Here is a 21,257-nt window from a genome sequence, read left to right as displayed (position 1 = left end):
CACCTCATATGAGGTCTAGAACAATAAAATGTTGAAAATAGTCAGATTATATTATATGTATTGAGTGTTTAGTGTTTTATTTACATCAACCTTGTCCCTGGTTATTATTAGAGATCCAGCTTGTATCTGCCTGGTTCTTACTTCAGGAAATAAAGAATAAATAGACATGAAGAGAGCTGACATGAGGAATGGTGTTAGCTTACTTAAGAAATGAAGGTTAAGTTGAAATTGGGGTGAGCTAATGTTAGAACTGGTGTTAGCTAACATCATAAATATCATTAGCTACTGGGAACAAACATCCCGCTCCAAGCACAAAACAGACACAGAAACAAACTTCAAACTAGCAGTGTGAATCTATCATATTGAACCTTTAAAATGAACTGATTCTTAAAATTGTTCCTGGTCAGACTAATAGATAAATTGATTAGATGTTGCAGCTGTAAGAAGACCGGTTGAGAAGATGAAGGCATAGTGGGGGGACGAGGTGTACCCTCGAGCTTAAGGGCGAAAGATTATGAGAGGCAAGCAGGGCAGAGATAAAGGTCGAGGAGATAGGCATTAGGGAGGAGACAGGAGCCTGGAGAGCCGGTATGGGTGTAGCGGTGGCAGCTTTAATGAAGGCTGTAAGGAAGATTAATGAGAGCTTATTGGAGCAGGCAGCAGAGAGCAGCCAGTGCCTTTACAAAGGCTGCAAAACAAAGAACACAGATCTGTGAACAAGGTGACGACTGAGCACGACAATTAGAGCTCAGAACCACAACACTGCTCCTTTTCCTGGGACTTCAGATGATACTTTAGTTTGAGAGTTCTTGGAAAAAATGCTTTTATCTTTATCTTACTGAGAGCAGAGGGGGGTATAAAATTACACTGCAGACCTGAGCATATTCTGCTTTATATTTTTAGTCAGGTGAGTGCAAATGAACTGTGTGATTAATTACAACTAATGACTTTTAAATCATGCTGAATTGCCATAAAAGAAGCCCACTGCTGTTGTGTTAAAGCATTGCGAAATTTGCTCTAATCACATGCAAGTCCCTTAATCCAGGTTAAGTGATTCCACTTAATTTCCATTTCCTTTAGTTAACACATAATTAACATACAAAGACAGCTAAAGACTATTGAATTTGTTTGCACAACAGCATTTCTAGGCTTTTTTACAATTATGTTGAAGTAGCTCCTTACTCAAAAAAAAAAAAAAAGGCCCTGTAGCTTACCGGCCAAATGAAAAGCTTTGGGAAATGTATCCAGATGCCATTTATTATCACCCAGCTATGTGTATTTATTATATTACAGAAATAGCCCATGTTTTGGTCATATTCCAATCAGATCTGTAAAAAATTCAAATTCCAACTTGATATCATTGATATTTACTGATTTATTGGATCAATCCACTTCTTATCTGTTATAACGGGAAAATATTTCAAAGTAGCACCAAATCCAGAATCAGATCTGGATCGAAATAATTTCAATACCTTGTGTTGAGATCATCATAAAGAAGCTGTATACCAAGTTTGAAGTCAATCAGAACTGTAGTTTGGGAGAAAAAGACGATTGAAATTTTTTCCCCATAAGAGTTAAATTTTCCGTAAGTTCCTGGATCCAGAAGAAGATCCTGATCAGCATGTGGCCGTTTTATTTTGGTCATCTCCCCATCAGGGCGGTACTGTAGAAATTTTAACTTGATAGTGTTTATATTTACTGAGTTATTGCATCGATCCACTTCCTATCTCTTATAATGGGGAAATTTTTCAAAGTTGCACCAAATCCAGAATCAGATCCGGATCCAAATAATTTCACTAACTTTTGTTGACATCGTCATAAAGAAGCTGTATACCAAGTTTGAAGTCAATCGGAATTGTAGTTTTGGAGAAGAAGACGATTGAAATTCTTGTAATGGACGACAGATGACGACGACAGACAACGACGATGGACGCCGCATGACGACAATAGCTTACAGCCTGTCAGTCGGTAAGTTAAAAAGCATATGAACACTACTTAGATTTGGTCTCAGAACAGCAAAATTATGATAAATTTAGTAGCACGTGTGAGGCATTCGTGTGGCCTAATGCTTGGGCTCAAGCATAGCTAAGTATCCTGTGCATGTTGGGACTATATTGTGGAAAAGATTTGGTAAGGGAAATTAGCTATAGAAATTAGCTATAGGAAAAATTTGATCAAAATTAATACACTTTGATGTAGAGGAAATTTTTGGACTTGATTACAATACTGACTTTCAGTAGTCTCACTCAATGTTTTATCTATACCTTAAACACCTCCTTCCTGTTTCCCTTGTCATAAAAACATCAAAATGATTGACAGTATAAACGCAATGGACAGTTGCCTATGGCAGCAAGATGAGGTCAGATAACATTATAAACATACATGAAGTACTATAAGCACAAGTGAAGTTTTGTAAACCAAAAATATAGATTAGTTTTTAAAAATCCACCTACAAAACTTATTTTGCTTCTACAAACCCGTGTTTGCAAAGCAATACAATCCTACAATGCAGTATTAGTGGTGATGGACAGACATCGCCTCATTCACTACACTGAAGCGATTGAACGCAACTGTTGGAGAGCCTTACTCGGAACTGGATCCGAGGTCCGTTTAAGTCAAATGGGCTCAGTCGGGTTCTGCTGTGAGCCTGGGATTAGAGCTTGGAACACTGAGTTTTGTAAACAAAACTAGTTCCATTTATGGATCTCGGAACTGGTTTGGAGAACGGAACCACCTTCACTCTGCCGGATAATAAAAAAATGGTGTTATTTTAGGTGAAACTGACTCATTATGGTAGAACTTCACAATTGTTCCACTGTAGTGAATGAGGCAATGTCTGTCCATCACCACTCATATTGCGTCCTGTCTGGACCAGGTCAAGACACGCCTCTCATCTAACCACGCCCCCAGGTCAAAAAAGGCCACAATGTTTTGTAACTGCAGAAAAGCTTTGTAAATGAAGACAAAGTTTTGTAAATGCAGAAAGTGTTTTGTAAAAGCAAAAAATGGGTTTGTGGGAGCGAAAAAAGTTTTGTAGGTGTATTTTTATAAAGAAATCTATATTTTTGGTTTACAAAACTTCACTTGTGCCAACAATACTTCACATACATTTACAATGCTATCTGGTCTCATCTTGATGCCATAGCCACCATGACGTCGTCCATCATTTTGTAAACTTCTGTTTTGATATCTTGACTTCAGTGTTTTGGCTGTCAACATCTGTTTGGACAAGATTCACAAAGCATAATGCTAACTGAAGACACTGACCACAGAGCAAACACAGTTATGTCAAAAAGTCACTAAGTAATTTAAGATGCTGGATTAATAACAATAATAATAATAATAATAATAATAATAATAATAATAATAATGGATTCAATTTATATAACGCTCTGAATGCAAACTCAAAGCGCATACAGTGGATCCATTATTCATTCACTCTCACATTCATACTCTGGTGGTGGTTTACTACATATGTATCCACAGCTGCCCTGGGGCAGACTGTCGGAAGCCTGCCAATTTCCGCCTACTGCCCCTCCGACCACCACCAAACATTCATACACAATCATACACCAGTTTAAGTAGCAGCACTGTAGGGTGAAGTGTATTGCCCAAGGACACAACAGCACACAACTAAGACAGAGCGGGATTTGAACTGCCAACCCTTCAGTTATTGGACGACCCACTCTACCTCCTGAGCCACGGCTGCCTCAACTAACAATTAACATGCAATTGTGTTTGTATGAACATGCTGGTTAGTGTTAGTTTCCCTAACTCGCAGGCTGTCAGACAGATCATATGGTGCTGTACTAAGCTAATGCTAACAGTAGCTAACGTCAGCTCAGTTACTCTGTAAGATTGTGAATTGTAACCAAGTACCAGTAAACATGAAGCATTTGCTTTGGCAGAAATCTTTAAGTGTCTAGTTGCTGCAAGGTCTTAAAAACAAGTACAGCACCATCTGACCGTCTGTCAGGAAACAAAAAATATGTTGGTGAATGGGGATTAACTTGGCAATCATGTGCAAACTGTTTGGTAAACTTGTTTTGGGCTCCTGTGAAAGTGTTCACCAACTAAACCCTGCACCTCAGCTCTATTTGGGAATGTGCAGGTAACAGCCTAGACAAAAAAGTCTGCTAAAGCTTTGAATCATGAGTGGGTGAAGAAAATTTATGCTGGATCAAGGCTCTAAATGTTCTGAAAAACTCAGCAAAATATTTACTGTACTCGTTTTGAGTAACACCTCACTTAATGCGAAAGGAACCAAAATCCAGCAGAAACACTGCAACTGTTATGTTATTATGGAAAAGTGAAGCCACTTTTCAAAGCACTACTTCTTTGCTCCAACACATCCAGATTGAATCCGATCAGCAATTGGTAATTGCACCTGTCAATCATGTATTCAAACCTCTACCTGCCTGAAAATGTCTGTGATTATATTCAGAATAGAATGCAGAAAGTCTTCTCAGATCACTTGAAAAACAAAATGCAGAAAGGCAATTACAGAAAATTTGTCTAGTGATGCTAAAAAAAACTATCAAGCACCATCACTTTAATACAAAGCCTTTTCATTAATGGCAAAAACTTTAATTAGTACTGCTTTAACTAAAAGCAACCAATGAACATGCCATTAATCTTGTCATTATTCTCCAAACGTTGCTGTCCGTTTTAAAAACTTACAAAGCATTGACACATTAACTTTGATGGGCTTACATTTCTCCAAAAAAATCTTTACTAAATCCAAACATTCACACTGAGAAAAACTGATGTGCAGCTGAGCGCAAATTCTCAATCACTAGCTTTCAGTTGCCAACTCAGACATCCATGACAGGCAAGAAAAAGAAAACTAAAATCAATACGGCGCTTCTGTGGTTCAACAAAAAGAGGAGATGGCCCTGTTTTACAGTGTTATAGAAGGGAAATATGCTCCAGAGCACTGATTCACATTGTTTTTCTTTATTTAAACAAAGCGTCAGCTGTCAGCCATGGAATCAGCTTTTTAATCTTCAGAACAGATTCATTCACATTACACTGTTTAGCTGTTATTGATCCTGTAATTTAGAGCCTGCCTATCTGGCTTTGAGCTATTGAAGAACTCCAATATGGGTTATTTACTAATTACAGTTGGGATATAGTGTATTACAGAGCGGGACATAACAATATGCATCCAAGTCCTCATACACCGTAAACCTTTGGCGATCCACAATCTACTTCTCAGCATGCAGGTGGCTGAGGGGAAAGTGAGCACTTCTTAAATTAGCTGTGGAGAGGTACCAAGAGATCAGTGGGAGTTTTTACTGCTGAGTCAGTGGTGCTGATACAAGGAAAGATGAATGCCAAGGTCAGCAGGCCTAACATCCACTCTTCACTCCAGCATCTCATCCTCCTACTACACCTCACATGGGAGCGTTGATTAACAACCTTATTACACACGACAGAAATGAACAAATCTCTTCCAGTCCTTATGTAACAATCGCAATTACAATCTGAAGTTCGTCAGGAGACTGTTTTTCTTAAAATGATGACATGAGCCATTCTAGAACAGAGAATTTCCTGTTTCCAAGAGGGATACTGTAATGCCTTTGTGGAAAAAAAAAGTTAACTATATTTATTGGATCTAGTGTTTTTATTATTAAAGCAAATGGTATTTGAGGATATATCATAAATGCTCTTTTATCCTCCGAACCAGAAAACAAAACCTAACACTGAGAACTGTTTTGCTGAAATTTTAACTCAAATGTAATGTTAATGCATAATATACCATTCTTAGAAACACATTTTGCTTAAAGCCCACAGCCTTGCTACTCCCACAAAAATACTGCAATGAAATGGGAATAAAAGCAAAGCCTGCGTGTAGACAGAAGACACATCTTTCCTAGAGGGTTAAAATGGTTTTATACAGCAGTTATCTATTTATTAGGATAGTAAATAATTGCCAAAAATAATTATGTCTGGATATTTGCTTAGTCAATTTACCTCTCGGGTATGATAGTTAGACACAGCCACGTGTTGTACTGGTTATGCATTAGCAAAATATTCATCGAAGTAACACTTTTTAATGGAAATGTCTCAAAATCAATAACATCCGAGGTAAATGTGTGTGAAAGAACGAGAAGAAAAACAAGAACAGAACTGTGACTGGTGTAGTGTTGATAAGGTAGATGTCTGTAGTCGCTGCACTGATCTGAATCCAGCTGGTCACAAGCCCCTTTCATCCAAATGGTCACGACTTCAGCTTGTCCAATCACCAATTAGTGTGATTTACAACCATGGCTGCGTTAATTTATCTGGCCTGTGATACACCCCATACACATCTCTACTCATTTGCCGACACATGAAAATAAAACATCTCCTTTATATCCCTAACCTCCTGTTGAAATAATCATTAAAATATTCTTTGTAGATATATGTGTACTTGTTTGTTTTTGTCATACACACTTGTGAATCTCAGTGTTTCTTGGGCCCTGTGTGATATCAGGGAATGTCTGCACACAGATGTTCTAGTGTCACTGCCAGATAGATATGTAAATCATCCCATATAAATGACACAATCTGATGCAAGTATCCTGCTTGAATTTTAACTATAGTAAGCTGTTGTATACACTCTGATATAACATGTCAGAATTCATCAATAGCACAATAAAATACATTGACTTATGTTTAATATAGCATAGAGATAGCATGAGATTATCACTGTTGCAGTAAAAAACAAAAAGACAAAACCAAACACATAAAAGTTTAAGTTGCATTGTTTGTACAGACTTTCTTGATGAACACAAACTTGTACAAAAATCTTAAGTAGACACATAAGGATTTTCTACATCTGAAAACATTTTTTATCTGTTACAGACCCCATACATAAAGATAAAAAAATCAGGCATTCAACAGTTTTGAAGGTACTGTGTATGGTGTGCTCCAATAATCTCAACACAGCAGACCACACACATAACAATTCTGTCCCACCACAGATCTAGAAGCTAATCCTCCAAGCCAGAAATCTCACGTGATCAAATGTGATCTAACAAAAATGAAGAAGAAGAAACATAGCAACAACCAGAAAACATAACATGCAACATGTCGTTTCATTTTTGGTACGACTTGGTGGAGACGTTGAATAGACATTCTCGGGCTTCCCACAGCTCCACGGGCTGGTCCTCCATTTCTCAGGTTCACTGAACTTTATGTTTCAGGTCAGCCATGCTTGTTTTTATTTACGCCTGCTTCCTTGTTCCTCAGTCAGCTTGCTCTTGATTGGCTACAGTACGTTCCATGTCACAATTTACGGAGTTGTGCAGGGGTCGTCGGCTTTCCACACACATGAAGATTTTTGGTCATAAATATTGAACAGGTTTAATATTTACGACTGTCGGCCCCGACCTGTTTCGGAGCAGATTATCGGGACAAATTCACTCTTAACACACCTCAGACCACAGGATAATCTTATAGGATAATCTTATAAGACATAAAATAATCTGTCATTTGCCGTCCTTGGTTGGGAAGGGGGAAAAAACAGCCCGATTATCTTTATGTGTGTACTCTGCTTTAGTCTGACCTGTAAAAAAGGTAGAGATATACTGTGAGGGAACAATGCATATTCAGCATTTATCCTCTACAGTGGGCAGCAGTTTTAGAGTGAAGTTTATGAAATAGATTCCTGTATTTCTTAGGACATGGCATATACAGTAGAGGCCAAGAAAACTCTTAAACTAGATGCAAAATACACAGGGTTGTAGATAACCATTCTATCAATACACACTGAAAGTTTCATAGAGTAAGTGACTGTGAAATGCAATACAGTTAGCATATAAACAGGAATCACATAGCTTTATATATGTCCTATTTTCTTTCATGACTTAAATAGTTTTAAAATTAAAAGAACTATTAAAGAATTAAAGAACATCACAGTTAGCTATCAAGTCACCATCTCAGTGTCCTTGATGGTGAAGTGATCAACTAAAAAGCATTTCTGTCATATGAGGTTTGAGCTGCTGAATAAGACAGAAATGATGCCTCATGCACTTACAGGGCTGCAATACACTTAAGTGATCCTAATTCAAGGACAGGTAGCTGGAAAGGTTACGCTGCCAAAGCATCATCTGCCATTAGTCGGGTTGATCACAGACAAAGGGGATCTGAAACGAGGCATGATGTCATAACATGGAGCACGGTGTCATCTCCTGAGTCATACATACGGCTGCCATTTTTGCAGGAATTGAACATCTCAAGTATTTTCCTTCCGACGAAACCATAAATAAATGCACAGATATTCATGCGCTCGGAAATCTCCCAGCAGATTTAGACACTTAAAGGAATAAACTTGGCCAAAATATAAAGAATGTGTGAATACCTTTTAATATCCACAAAATAGGAAGGATTAGGCTTTACGGAGAAACAGCTGAGGAGACAATTTTCATAATTTAACAGTTTCCAGCCTTTTAAGGAGCTGCTGATACCCTGGAAAGAATGGAGAGAGCTAATGCTAATCTTAGAAGCTTTGCACATTGAGTACACTTCTGTGTCCTATCAATGTACTCATATGGCCATTAATAACCAGAAAAAAAACACCTCATAATGTGACTGAAATGCTGAAATTAGTACAAAGATGGCCTGTTATGGAAAGGCATCACAGAAGAGGAGATATTTTATGGTGCTGTAGTGTTTCACGGCTGTTTTTACCATGTGTCAAGTGGTCAACTTTACTTAGAGTAAAGATGTGCATTCTGTCTATTGTCTGTTTGTTGATCTGTCTTTATGCTTTTCTATTCGCTCTCTTGTTTCCACTAACCCCAGCTGGTCGAGACAGATGGACACCTACCTGTAGATTGATTCTGTCAGAGGTTTTTACTTCTGTAAAAGAAGTTTTTCCTCCCCACTGTCGCCTTGGGCTTGCACCAGGAGAATTTGTTGGACTTCCTCTCCTTACAGTACTTTTAAGGATTTGACTTGAATTTGTGAAGTACCTGGAGGTTCCCGTGTCTTATGTTTGGCACTATACGGATCTTAAGGTGGTAAAATGTCTGCTCCATGTAACAGTTTCTAAGATTTCCATCACCTGGTAGTACTGAAGATCCCTAAATCAAAATTAGCCATAACTATTATAAAACTGTTATTGAAAAGTAATTTTAATGCAAAGAGCTACAACAGAATTGTGTGGTGACTGATTTTGTTTACTGTGAAATCAGGTAACAGTCCCCAAAACATCTGCAAAATCCTGGAGGTACAGGAAACATAAAACCAGTAATAGTTGGTTTTAACTCTTGATGAAGCGGTAGAAAATCATTTATGGTCTAAGATCATACTTAAAAATGAAAGCCAGCAGCATAAATATGACATTCAGGATAGAAAGACAGACGAAGAACCCTTTAGTAGAAGGGCACGCATCCTGGTTGACACTTACATACGTAGTCAGGCCCATAAGTATTTGGACAGTGTCCCATATTTTTGTAATTTTGTGTCTGTAAACCACCACAAAGGATTCGACACCAAGCAATCAAAATATGATTGAAGTGTGGATATTCAGCTTTGATTTAAGCGGTCTAACAAAAATAGTGCATTAACGATTTAGGAATTACAGCCATTTTAGATGTATTGCCTCCAGTACTTATGGACCTAATAGTATATTTATAAGGTACTTGAATTATTCTTAAATATTATTGAGTCTGTCCTCAGTTAAAACTATCGAATGTCATTTTAATCATGATGAAAAGCCAGTGACTCCTGAATGAGTTTTGGCATTGGTAAGAGAAATATTTTGAGGACCACAGGCCCTGAGGCAGAATGAGGCATGATGGGTAACATTTCCTGTATCCTATCAGTGAATGGGGCTCGTTCCAGCTCACCAGCTCTGCAAAGCTGCGCAAAGACTTCATCAGTCCAGTGATGGGCAATTATTGCTCGTGTCAATCAAAATGATATGAAGCCAATTCCTTGTTCATTGATATGGTCTGTTCCTGTTTGCCAACAGCTCTCCCCTCTCTGTCATTCCTCTGTCTCGCTGTAAATGGAGGATAAAGATAAGACTGTGAAAGTAGAGCCTGTATGAATGCTGCTAAAATGGTCTCCTTTAAAAGCATTGTCAAACTGCCATCAGCTATTAAAGAGTCATATTCAGCTGTGTGATCACACCAAAGATCCAGGGAGCAGAAGTGGCTGGCAGCCTTTCATTCACAGAGCTCTGGTGATGAGAGGATGCAGCAGCCAAGGCAGACTCAATGGACGACTGATGACAAAGACTACCTGATGGCCGAGGCCACTTCAACTGATGATTCTACCGCCTATTACCAGAGGTGTTGGAGACAGTATCTTCTCGTACCGCTGAAGCTGATGCATGGCAGTTTTGATTCAAGATGTGACTCTCATTTTTTTTTTTTTTTTTTCTCCAAGCATGCATCTAGCAGCTGTTAGTCTCTTGGTCTGGATGCTTAGCTACTGCAGACTTCCACTGATTCTCTCTTTAGAAATACTAAGTCCCCCCCCCCCAGAAATTATTTTGATCTCATTTGGTCAATCTGGACCCTCTAATAAATGTTTTGTTCGTCCTTTTATGGTTTCATCATTAACATTTTGGGATTAATAGAGGACTTTGGCATCTGCCATGTTGGACTTCAGTTGACAGATTTGATTGATAACTCACTCGACTCCTGAGGCAAACTTGCATGGCTTCCGTCCACTGAATAAAACCTCCTGAAACTAAATTGTCCACAAACTGGAGGGTCAATCAGTTCTTCAATCCCAGCTTTTGTCCACAAGTCAAAGTGCCACTGAGCAAGAAACTGAATCCACAAGTTGGCCCCAGTGGTGTGAGAATGTGTATGTACTAGTGTATGTGAACAGGTAAATGTAAACCACTTTACAGACAGACATAGAAGAAGAACAGTATTTATTATATAAATCCATTTGGTTGAATGTTGTTTTTTAGAAGGAGAGGTGCTTGTGGTAAAAATTGTAAAAAATCTTCAGGTACCATTCAGTTTACCATTTAATTTACTGTTTCATTCAGAAACTACCTAAGACTGTCATTTCTTAATAACATAGCATCTCATCTTCTTAAGTCTCAAAATACTTGGCATTATGTAGAGAAGTTTGGAATGGATCAATGTGATAGGAACGTCCTCTGAAACACAAGTGTGACATTCTCAACATGACCAATCGTGCCTGTTTTGATTCCCTAGGGAACTGAAGGATTAGTCAACTATGTGAAAGTACATCAAAGACATGTAAAAGCTGTTTGTCAAAATCAACGGCTCACCGGTTTAATATAATAGAACTTTCATGAGCTGTTAAGGCTTGATAAACAAAAGCAATGGTTGGGAAATTAACTACTTCATCATGACATGACACTGTAGCAATAGGTGAGAGTAACTGCTGAATATGGAAATGGCTTGGTGAAATTGCCAACCTGAATTAACAAGTCATTAAAATCCAGTCTTATGGGGGGCATGAGGTCCTGCCACTATGTGTGTGAACAAGACATGGAAATAGTGAGCTGTTTATACTAAATCTGAAAGGGAGTGACTGGTGCAACACAGATGCTCTTTCTATAATCTTTAGTCTTTCCCCCAACTTTTATGAAAAGTTTTATGACAGTTTTAGTTAAATGTCTTATTAACTGAGCTACCATTATACCATTACCATTATATATTACTAATATATATTACAAGCTAATACCTTATTTACAGTGTAAACCTGCAAGACATTTTTAAAAAGAAATATTTGTTAACTCCTTAATGCTTCTCACTGTATCAATAAGGTAGATAATCTTCATTACTATATTTAATAATGTTCATAGTATTTTTTATAATTTGACACAAATTCGTAGTATTTAACTTAATTAACTCTTACTCTATGCTTATTACTGCATTACCTACTCTTGATTTATGAACCATTATTGTAATGTGTTACCCCCATACATCTGTCTACACAAGCCTAAATCCCACTTGTCCTTTACACATTTCACCGTGGCCTGAAGAGTATTTTTATGCTTCAAGTCTATTTTCTTTCATTTTATGTGCATAACTATAGTGGTTTTATGGTGGGCTCTCAGTGCTGCCATGCTGCGAAGAAACCATAGATAAATCTAGGCTGTAACTGAAAGTTATCTCGCCTCTATTACAGTGGATGACACCTTACTTGAGATTCAGTAAAGCTTTGTTTGATTAAAGGGAAAACAATTGACAGTGTCCTTGTTGCTGTGTATTCTCAAAGGGTTACTGCAGTTTCTGAAAATGCTTTCCCATCTCATTTTTGCTCCACACAAATATCAGCAAACTGCAAATTATGAACCACCCGTTCCTGGTTTTGGCAGGTGTTGCTGCTGGTTTCCATAATTGTTGCTACAGAAACATAAGCCTTAGTTATACGTGACTTGCTAATTTTTAGACTTTTGTGAAGCTGTCTAACTTACACTGGATCACTTTAGTGGTTCTCTAACTTTTTTTGCTGAGCAGTTGAAAATACTTTAAATACAAATCATGTACTATTGACTCTGCTTACATACCACCAAATATTTTACCCCAGTGGATTTACTCCAGTGCTGCAGTGCTGTGTAGGCAGTAGACTACTGATAAACATACAGATGGAATGGACAAACCGATATGGAGGGGTAAGGTGTTATTTGACCATGTCCCTCCAGAACATCTTCAGTGCTCTCTGGCATTGATTCTACAGTGTGTGAATTACAAGATGGTATAAGCACTATTCTTCAAACACATATTTCCTACTTTGGTGTTTGGATGATGGTGGTGGAGAACACGGTCTACCGCATCATCTAGAAGTCTCCTGTGCAGTGTGGAGTGGAGACCATATGCATATGACTCACCAGAAAAACAACAAAACTAGTTGAAGGGGCTTATAAACAACTTGTACTTATGCAGCTCTTTAAGATGAGTATGTGTAGGTGAAATAGCAAAATAAGCCCAAACAATACAAGAAGGCAGTTAGGGACATATATGGTGAAAAAAACAAAATATGTGGACATTAGAAACAATGTTTTCATCCTATTTTCAAGCAAAGTTAAAAGCTGTGTTTATTTTTTGTAATGTTCATCATGTTGCCCCCCCCTTCCTTCCTTTACTTTTTCTAGTCCTAATCAAGTTACTTTTGTCCCTAAACTGAACTAATATTAATTAGTGCATCAACAATATTTTGTTGCTGTGCATATTTTGCTTTAGGAGTGGGAGAAAAACGCAAATTTCAGCAAGTAACCCACTACTACTATCCCAATTGATATTTTAAAGTGATGCAAATTACAGCCAGTTACAACTCAAGCCAAAAAAAGCAGAGGCCATTGCAATGGAAATAACACCTTTTTGCATTTAATTCCATTGGTGTGAACTGACCGGTTTTCAGAATGTTGCAGTGTGATGCACTTTAGTATTTGCAAGTTTTCAGTTCATCTCATCATGAATCTTTGAACAAATTTTAAGGCTAGTCTAAATCAATCCATCTCATGACATCGACTTTCCATTGCATCAATAACTGTATCTCCTTCAGCACCACATGCTAATGTGCTTTTACACTAGCCCATGAACATATTAAGCATTATTCCATCCCGAAGCACTTCATTTTTGCACAGTGTTATGTGATAAAGAGCTTTTTTCATGCTGCAGTGTTGAGCAGAGGCTGGAAATAGGCCAAGCTCAAATGTATTAATACACCAGGTGCGTGAAGATTTCTGGATCACAGTCAATAAAAAAGTGACAGACATACTATGGGGGACAAATGGAATGGAAGAAGTGTGTTTACCATAGTGACAGGTTTGCATTGAACACTGCTGCACTGGGAAAATGCCCCCGTAGTCGTACAGAAGTGATTACTGGAGTACAAACAAAAGCTTACATATGCATGGAAAATGATATATTGTATATGCTGGACAAAGATGGGGAAGGCGATGCAGAGGCCGTGTACACATGAGAAATCCTATTCATGAGTTTTGTTTGGTTTGAACACTTGAAAGTCCTGTGCACTTGGTCCTTTAGAAACACAGTGTTTACTATGCATAGAATTCATTTAGGCAGAGCAAGCAAATAAATCTGACCTCACATGCAGAGATTGGTTTATAAATAGTTTGTTTCTTTTAAAAAGTCAAAGTGACATTCACCTTATTGTCAGTGCAATTTTTCCTTTGTGTTGCTTCTTGGAGCAGAGCTTCAGTCATACATTTTCTATACATCAGAGAAAAGCCATGTTGTCAGCTATTTTTCTAAGATAATACACATAAATAGAGAACAGTAATATCAAATCCACAAGGCATTGCTTATTATAAACTGTGCTTTTTACCCAAGGCAATGTAACCATGGTCAGGATTTGTGTTTAGATGATGCCATCTATGTGACAAGATTTCACATCACCGTGACCACCACTTCTCATCCTCCGTATTTGCAGCTTTCTTATTGACAGGCCACAGACATTTAAATTGGACTGGTAATATCCTCAGCCTCCTACATCAACTCAGGAGCGATGGTGTGTCCTCAGTGCCCTTTTGTTTACTCTCATCCTCACATCACACTGTCCAGCAAAAACTCCAGACTCCATCTCGCTCTTCACTCAACAGTGTTGAAACAGCCTTCAGCTGAAAATGACAAAAGCAAAAGAACTAGTAATTAACTCCTGTGGAACACACTGCATAGCCCTCAACTCCACCCACAATCCCACCTGCATCACTAATGAAACTATTGAAACAGTGGACTGTTTTGGACACCTCAAACTCATCACTGACATCCATAAATCTTGCCAACAAATACTCTGTAATCCAGAATCTTAATGCACAGTCACTTGCCCCCCCATATCCTATTTTTCCTATTTATTTTTGTAGTATCCTCTGATCCATTCTCCTTTACTGTTCATCCCGTTCATCTTAACCACCTCCACCTCTTACCTACACCACACACACCACTTCCAAATTATTAGCCTGCCCCTCTCAACAATATAGCCATCATCTGAAGAGGCTATATTACCATTGAAAAGGACTGTTTGCACCCTCTCATCTCACTCTTCATTCTGATCATACATATAGGACACTGGCCTCTAAAAAGGCATGCTATAGAGGGAGTTTGTCCTCTCTGCCACATCAGCACTAAACCAGCCAAGTCCAGATAACCAGGTCATGTATATAAAGAGGTGTGGATAAATGAGTTCATCTCAGTTTAGATCAGTTTTTCATCTCTTTTTCCTCAGATCTCAATGTTAGCTCTTTCACATGCTTTATGCATCACAACTTCACTATGACACATACTGTATGGCTTAAACCAGGCTGTTTGGTGACCTGTTCCTGTAGTACAGAACACGTGATGCTGTTAATAGACAGGATCCTTAACAGGAGGTGGTTGGGGAAGAATGTAGGAGAACAACAACAACCTTGGTGGACTTAGGCCTGGTCCATATGAAGATGGCTTTGGTTGTTTCCACAAAACTTTTGTTTCGGATAGGCCTTTCGTCCACACGAAATCGGCGTTTTCAGTCACTGAAACCATAACTTTCTGAAACTGGGTCCCAGAGTGGATACATTTGGAAACGCCAGTTTTGCATCTTCATCTGTGCGACCAAACCACAACTTTTCTAAAACGTAGATGTCATAGCCCCACCTCTCTAACCTTTCACCCCGGAAGCAAGATGCCACCTCACCACAAGAACAACAACGGGGCACTACAGAGTAGTGCTCGTGCTACAACAGCTATTGAGCTTATTGGAAATACTGAATCCAAATCTTCGGCTACTCTTTCATTACAATGAGCAACAAACAACCATAGCTAACAATATTCACCACACGACAAAGAAAAAGATCGAATAGGAAAAGATGCAGTTTTGTGTGGACAAGGGACATGGGACAGGGAAAAAGACCTCAGCAAAAGTAGAAGAATCTTAAAGTTGTACTACAGCTGATAGCCACTGGGGGGCTCCAACAAGTCATGGTTCTCGCAGACTTACATTAAATTTCTCTCTTAAAATATAAAGCCAATAATTTATCCCTCCATCTTTCCTTTATTATGCAGTACAGTTTAGAGTTTTATTGAGTCAGTAAGTCAGTACTTACTACTGACTCTTCTGGGAACCCCACCCCTTTTGTCCAAATATGGCCACAAGCACCAAAAAGCCAACATGGTGATGGCAGAAGCACAAACTACTGGCTTTCAAACGGCAGTCTATAAACCAATGGGTAATGTTTCCTCTGTCCTCTATTTCCATACACTTCTTTCTTGTCTTAGCCCTTTCCTGACCCCTTTCCTAAATGTAACCAGGTGGTTTTTGTGTCTAAACCTTAGTATGACAGTATCATAACCTAAATACAACAGTTAGGTCATACATTTTCCCCCTCCACCACTGACTGCAGGGCTATTGTCGTAACCTGTGGTGTCTGTCCATCTGTTCAACATGATTTCTCCTCATCAAATCATCCCATCTGCTTATGTTTGGCATTTAGGTGCAATTTGGGAAGCTCTTGGATGAGCTCTTTGGCCTTCGACCTTGATCTTAATTTTTAAGGTCAAATTGGGGTTGACGTGTCAAATTTACATGGCAATGTTGAGGTACATTTTTCAGGTCTTTCGGGTCAGTGCATGGTCATGCAGGCAGATAAGAGAAGCTAGCACAGATAAACTGAGGGGATAGTGACACCAGTAGGGGAGCAGGGAGCGACAGGGAGCGACAGGGAGCGACAGGGAGCGACAGGGAGCGACAGGGGTGTAGGTGCAGGACATTCATACATTTTATTTTATTTACAAGTATTTTGTATCCAGAAAATTGAGCTATTTTGGCTGCACATTTGATGGTTCATCAGTATACATTATTATAGTCAACTGGATGAATCACTGGCTTGTAATATTATGAATTCCTACCAAATTTGACAAAACCAAAATGAAAACCTCCTCCCATTTTGGGTGAAAATGTCTTTCTTCTTCTACCTGCTCAAGTTGGTATTGTTTATCTAAAAACAATTATAATAAAGCTAAAACAAAAACAATCTCTGCTTATACTGTAGCTATGTTAACTTTTCAGGACACGTCCTTCTGCACTGCGGATTTCAGCTTAAAGTCTGAGGGGTTATGAGAGATAATGTAAGACTTATTCAATAATACATTTCTTTTTTACCTGTAAACACTGTGTGATTGACTGCTTGAGTAAAACATTCCAGCGTTCCCTCTGAAGGTCACATCATCTATACAGGCATGCTGCTCCAAGTCTTTGTATGTAAGCTATCAACCCACTCACAAAGAGAATCACATCTGTGCGTGGGTGTAGAGAGGAGCAGGACGATTCAAATATTGACTGCAATTATTGACTTTAGTATTTTCCTCAATTATTTTTCTTTCTCCATTTATACGTGTTTATATAATGTCGAATACCATGAAAGAGGGTGAAAGTGAAATTTCCAACAGTTCATGGTGGTGTCTTTGGAATACTAATATTTCTCATTACGTTATTTTATCTGCTGTTAAAATAGCTTCAAGTTTTGCACAGTAGGTTAATGCTGTGTAAAACTCAAAGCTATTTCACAGAATATCATAGGCAACAATATGCCTGCAAATATTCTGCATTTGAAACCAGCAACTGATTCCCAAATAAATAAATCTGGGGTAAGGCCTTGACCAAAATCTAGTAGCTGACTAGTTACCTCCCCCAAGGAGGTTGTTTTCATCGGGGTTTGTTTGTCTGTTTGACTGTTAGCAAGGTAACTCAAAAAGTTATGGAAGGATTTTGATGAAATTTTCAGGAAATGTTGATACTGGCACAAGGAACAAATGATTAAATTTTGGTGGTGATCAGGGGTTTACATTTGTTTAATACTAATGTTGGCATCCTTACTTCCTGTCTCAGTTTGTATAGATGTCCCACCCCTTCTGGTTCTGTCTCATTTGGGGTAAAAACTTCTTTACAGTTAATGGTGAGAGACAGGCTATGTTTTGATCCCCTTCAAATTATGGCATCATTTACACATACGACATGTATCAATTTAAAAGCTAATTTTACAAGCAAAGAAATTCACACTTTGTGGTAAAAATGTTCAGGTATCAGACTGAATATACTTAAATTTAAAAAATAACCATCTGAATGTCCTAGAGGTCTTATCATCTGTTCATCAACTGTTTCTGTCCATTAATTTGTTCAGAGCTGTTGAAATGTCTCTACAGCTTCAACATGACCGAACTGTAGTGGTTGGCACCTCTTTTAATCTTTTTTCACCTAAGTCCTGAAGATTAAGGACAAAGGTGCTGAGGTGGAGGCTGTTTTAGTGTTAGTGACATTATGAGTGACAAGAGATGCAGTTCATTAAGCCGTTTTTGCCACAAACTCCAACTTTCTTGGCTCGTACAACTATTTTTTTTATATTGACTCATTTACTGCAATAGTAGTTACACAGTTCAAATTGGATTAAAAAAAAAAACAAGTCTCTCACCATTGACCACCATTGGTCAATAGTCCCAAGGGACACAGTGGAAGGGGTGGGATATCGATTCTCTATTTGGTGATTCCAGATTACAGCATTGCTATGTACTGCTTGGGATATTTAAACACAAGATACACTGTGCACTGCACGGTAAGATATACCATTATAAAATCTGCTTATTAATATTTTCTTTTACCTGTTCCATCCAATATCAGATTTGATAGTGATGATAAGTGTCTAATGTTAGGCTGCTTATGCTTTAGAAGATATTGTTTGCAATTACGGAATGACAGATGAATATTTTTCCCTGGGTTGGCAAATTATCTTTAGTCTCAAAAGTATTCCTCTGGGTAAATTTCCTACTTTACAGATGTGATTCATTATTAACAAACCGTATAAATGATGGTGCCTGTCAATGAATGATTAAGTCTTTTCTCACCCTTTTCTTTCACCTAGAAGAGGAAGATCAACTGGAAACTGGCACATAAGTTTGGAAAATCACTAGCTGAGATACATGTAATTCTGTGTAATATGTAATTTTGCCTGCAGAATTAATGTTTGTGACAAAAGTATAGACTTAAAAATGAGCCCAAACAATAAAAAAAACACCTAGTCAGTTTGTGGTTGTTCCTACAGATCCTCCGGAGAACAGTGTGAAGGAGGAACTCATTACTCATCTATAGTAGGATCACAAGAACATCCTCACTTACAACACCTTTGGGGGACTTCTCTTAAACTTAAGATTCATAAAATGGATTTTACAGTCATTTTAACCTTAAAACATCTGGGAAACCAGACCCGGTAGTTTAAAATGACTACAAACTGCACTGCATGCTGATTCTCTCTTATTTTATATTTCAGCAGCGGCCATTAGAACTCATTCATTAGGGTGACTTTCAGAAGTGGAAATGTGAGGACATGGAAATACTGCTGAGGGCTTCTGAGCAGAGAAGGTAAAAGTACACCTTCTTTACCTAGCGGAATTATAGAAAAGTACTGATTCAACTTCTATACTACAGTAAAAGGGAAAAAGTACAACGTTAACTGAACTGAATATGATGTGAAGACTATTAAATGCTAACTCAAAATACCATAATACAAAAATAATATACTGACAATAATGGACATTACCTTCGCTCCAATGTGCAATCAGTTTTTAATGTTAGCAACAGAACTCAAAACACTGACACCTTTTCTTCACAACTGAGTCTCCCTTTTCCGTTTGTTTAGTCCTTCATATCAAGTTTGTCCTGTTGAATAACAGCTTAAATTCAGCTTATTTTCATCACAGTCAGAAAATGTGTCTCTCCATCTTGTTAGGTCTTTAATGCTTTTTTACATAATATTTTGTTGAGTGAGAACTCTGATGATTGCAGTCATTTAGTTTATTTTGATTAAAAGGGTTATCTGTGGTAATGATAGTCCAAACTCAGCAGTGACTCACACTGAATAAAGTTTAAAGCTCATTGTTTACACACATCTGTGTTATGGTATCATCAAATTTTCTTCAAACTAAAATGCGTTGCTGCCTATTTTGACAATGAGTCAAAATCACAGTGTTTTATAATCTTCACATGCTGTCAGCTGACAGTTTACATTATAGCTCTGTTAGCTTAGCTCTGCTTTTAGACAGAAAACAGCCACAGTAAAACCACAAATCACCTCAATTTTCTGTACGGTTTGTGTTGTCAATAGCTGAACTAAATATCTGTTTGGAGCCGTCTAAACAAGGTCAGAACTGTCAGATCTGTGGGTCAACAAACAGCAACTTAGCAAAGATCATAACACACATAATAACGTTATACCTTCATAAACCTCAGAATCAAACTCATTTGTGTAGGGGGAAAAAAAAAGTGGCCAACTCCATTCTTTTCATTTAGAGCTGTGTTCAGTGGTGAAAACAACAACAGTGTTTCTAGCTTTTATGACTTTATCACCTTCTTTGACTCTAAAGTTCTAGTGACTCACTCCTCCCTCTAGTGGTGGCATAACTGCTAGACCGTCAGTGTAAATACATTTAGTTCTTATCTCTATATTCCAAATATCCTGGCATCTTTTACAAAACTTCAGAGCTCTTTATTCATAACACTAACACTCTAATGATACTTTTAGGTCATTTTTTTTTAACATTTCAAAGTACTACACACAGCCCCTTTAATGTCATGTCTTTTACATCATTTTCATCTTGTGTAGTTTACAATGTTTTCTTGATAGTGTGTTTGTTGTGTTTGATATGCACCAATGAATTCACCAAGGAGGTAATGTTTTCTGTGTTATGGATCTATTAATTTAGGTTGAAATTGGTCTTGACGTTGGAAAGGTACACAATGATGCAAAAAAAAAAAAAAAAAGCAATCAATAATTCCCCTCAAATGCATTAAAGTAATAAATCCACTCTCAGAGTTTTAGAAGTGAAAAGTTCAGACATTTGCATTAATGTGTAGGGAATGCACGTAAGGAGTTTTCAGAAAAATAAACTCAAGTAAAGAACAGATACCTGAAAATTAAAGTAATGAAGTATTTGCACTTGAAGTATTTACATGTAAGAGTGACTGTCAGGAGTTGAAATGTATGGGTGTTTGAAGTAAAGTTAGGTACATATACAGTATGTTCTTACATGGTTGTGTAGGAAAATCCTGCTGTGCAGAGAACCGAGCACTATACAGAGCTCCTGATACATGGTTAACAATGAATGAGTTCAAATGCATTACAGCGCAGTGTTCGATCTCCCTTCGCCTCTACATTAAACACCTGACCTCAACCTGCCTGGTCTCTCCCCTTTGGTACACACCCTTGCTGGCTTCAAATTTGTCAAAGTGGCAAGGGTCATGGATTGTAATTCCTGGAGGGTGTGTTGAATGGGAATGAGAGGAAA

The 21,257-nt window shown here is 38.0% G+C and overlaps 1 protein-coding gene across 1 annotated transcript in view; it reads right to left on the bottom strand.

Moving 5' to 3' along the window:
* Window positions 1-21,257, bottom strand: part of large1 (LARGE xylosyl- and glucuronyltransferase 1) — a 216,217-nt gene that overhangs the window by 45,425 nt on the left and 149,535 nt on the right. The gene's annotated exons all lie outside the window — the stretch shown is intronic.

Source organism: Sphaeramia orbicularis, chromosome 12 (genome assembly GCF_902148855.1).
Source record: "Sphaeramia orbicularis chromosome 12, fSphaOr1.1, whole genome shotgun sequence".
Taxonomy (NCBI): Eukaryota; Metazoa; Chordata; class Actinopteri; order Kurtiformes; family Apogonidae; genus Sphaeramia; species Sphaeramia orbicularis.
The sequence above is the reverse complement of the archived record's forward strand: the minus strand, read 5'-3'. Positions and strand labels throughout refer to the sequence as shown.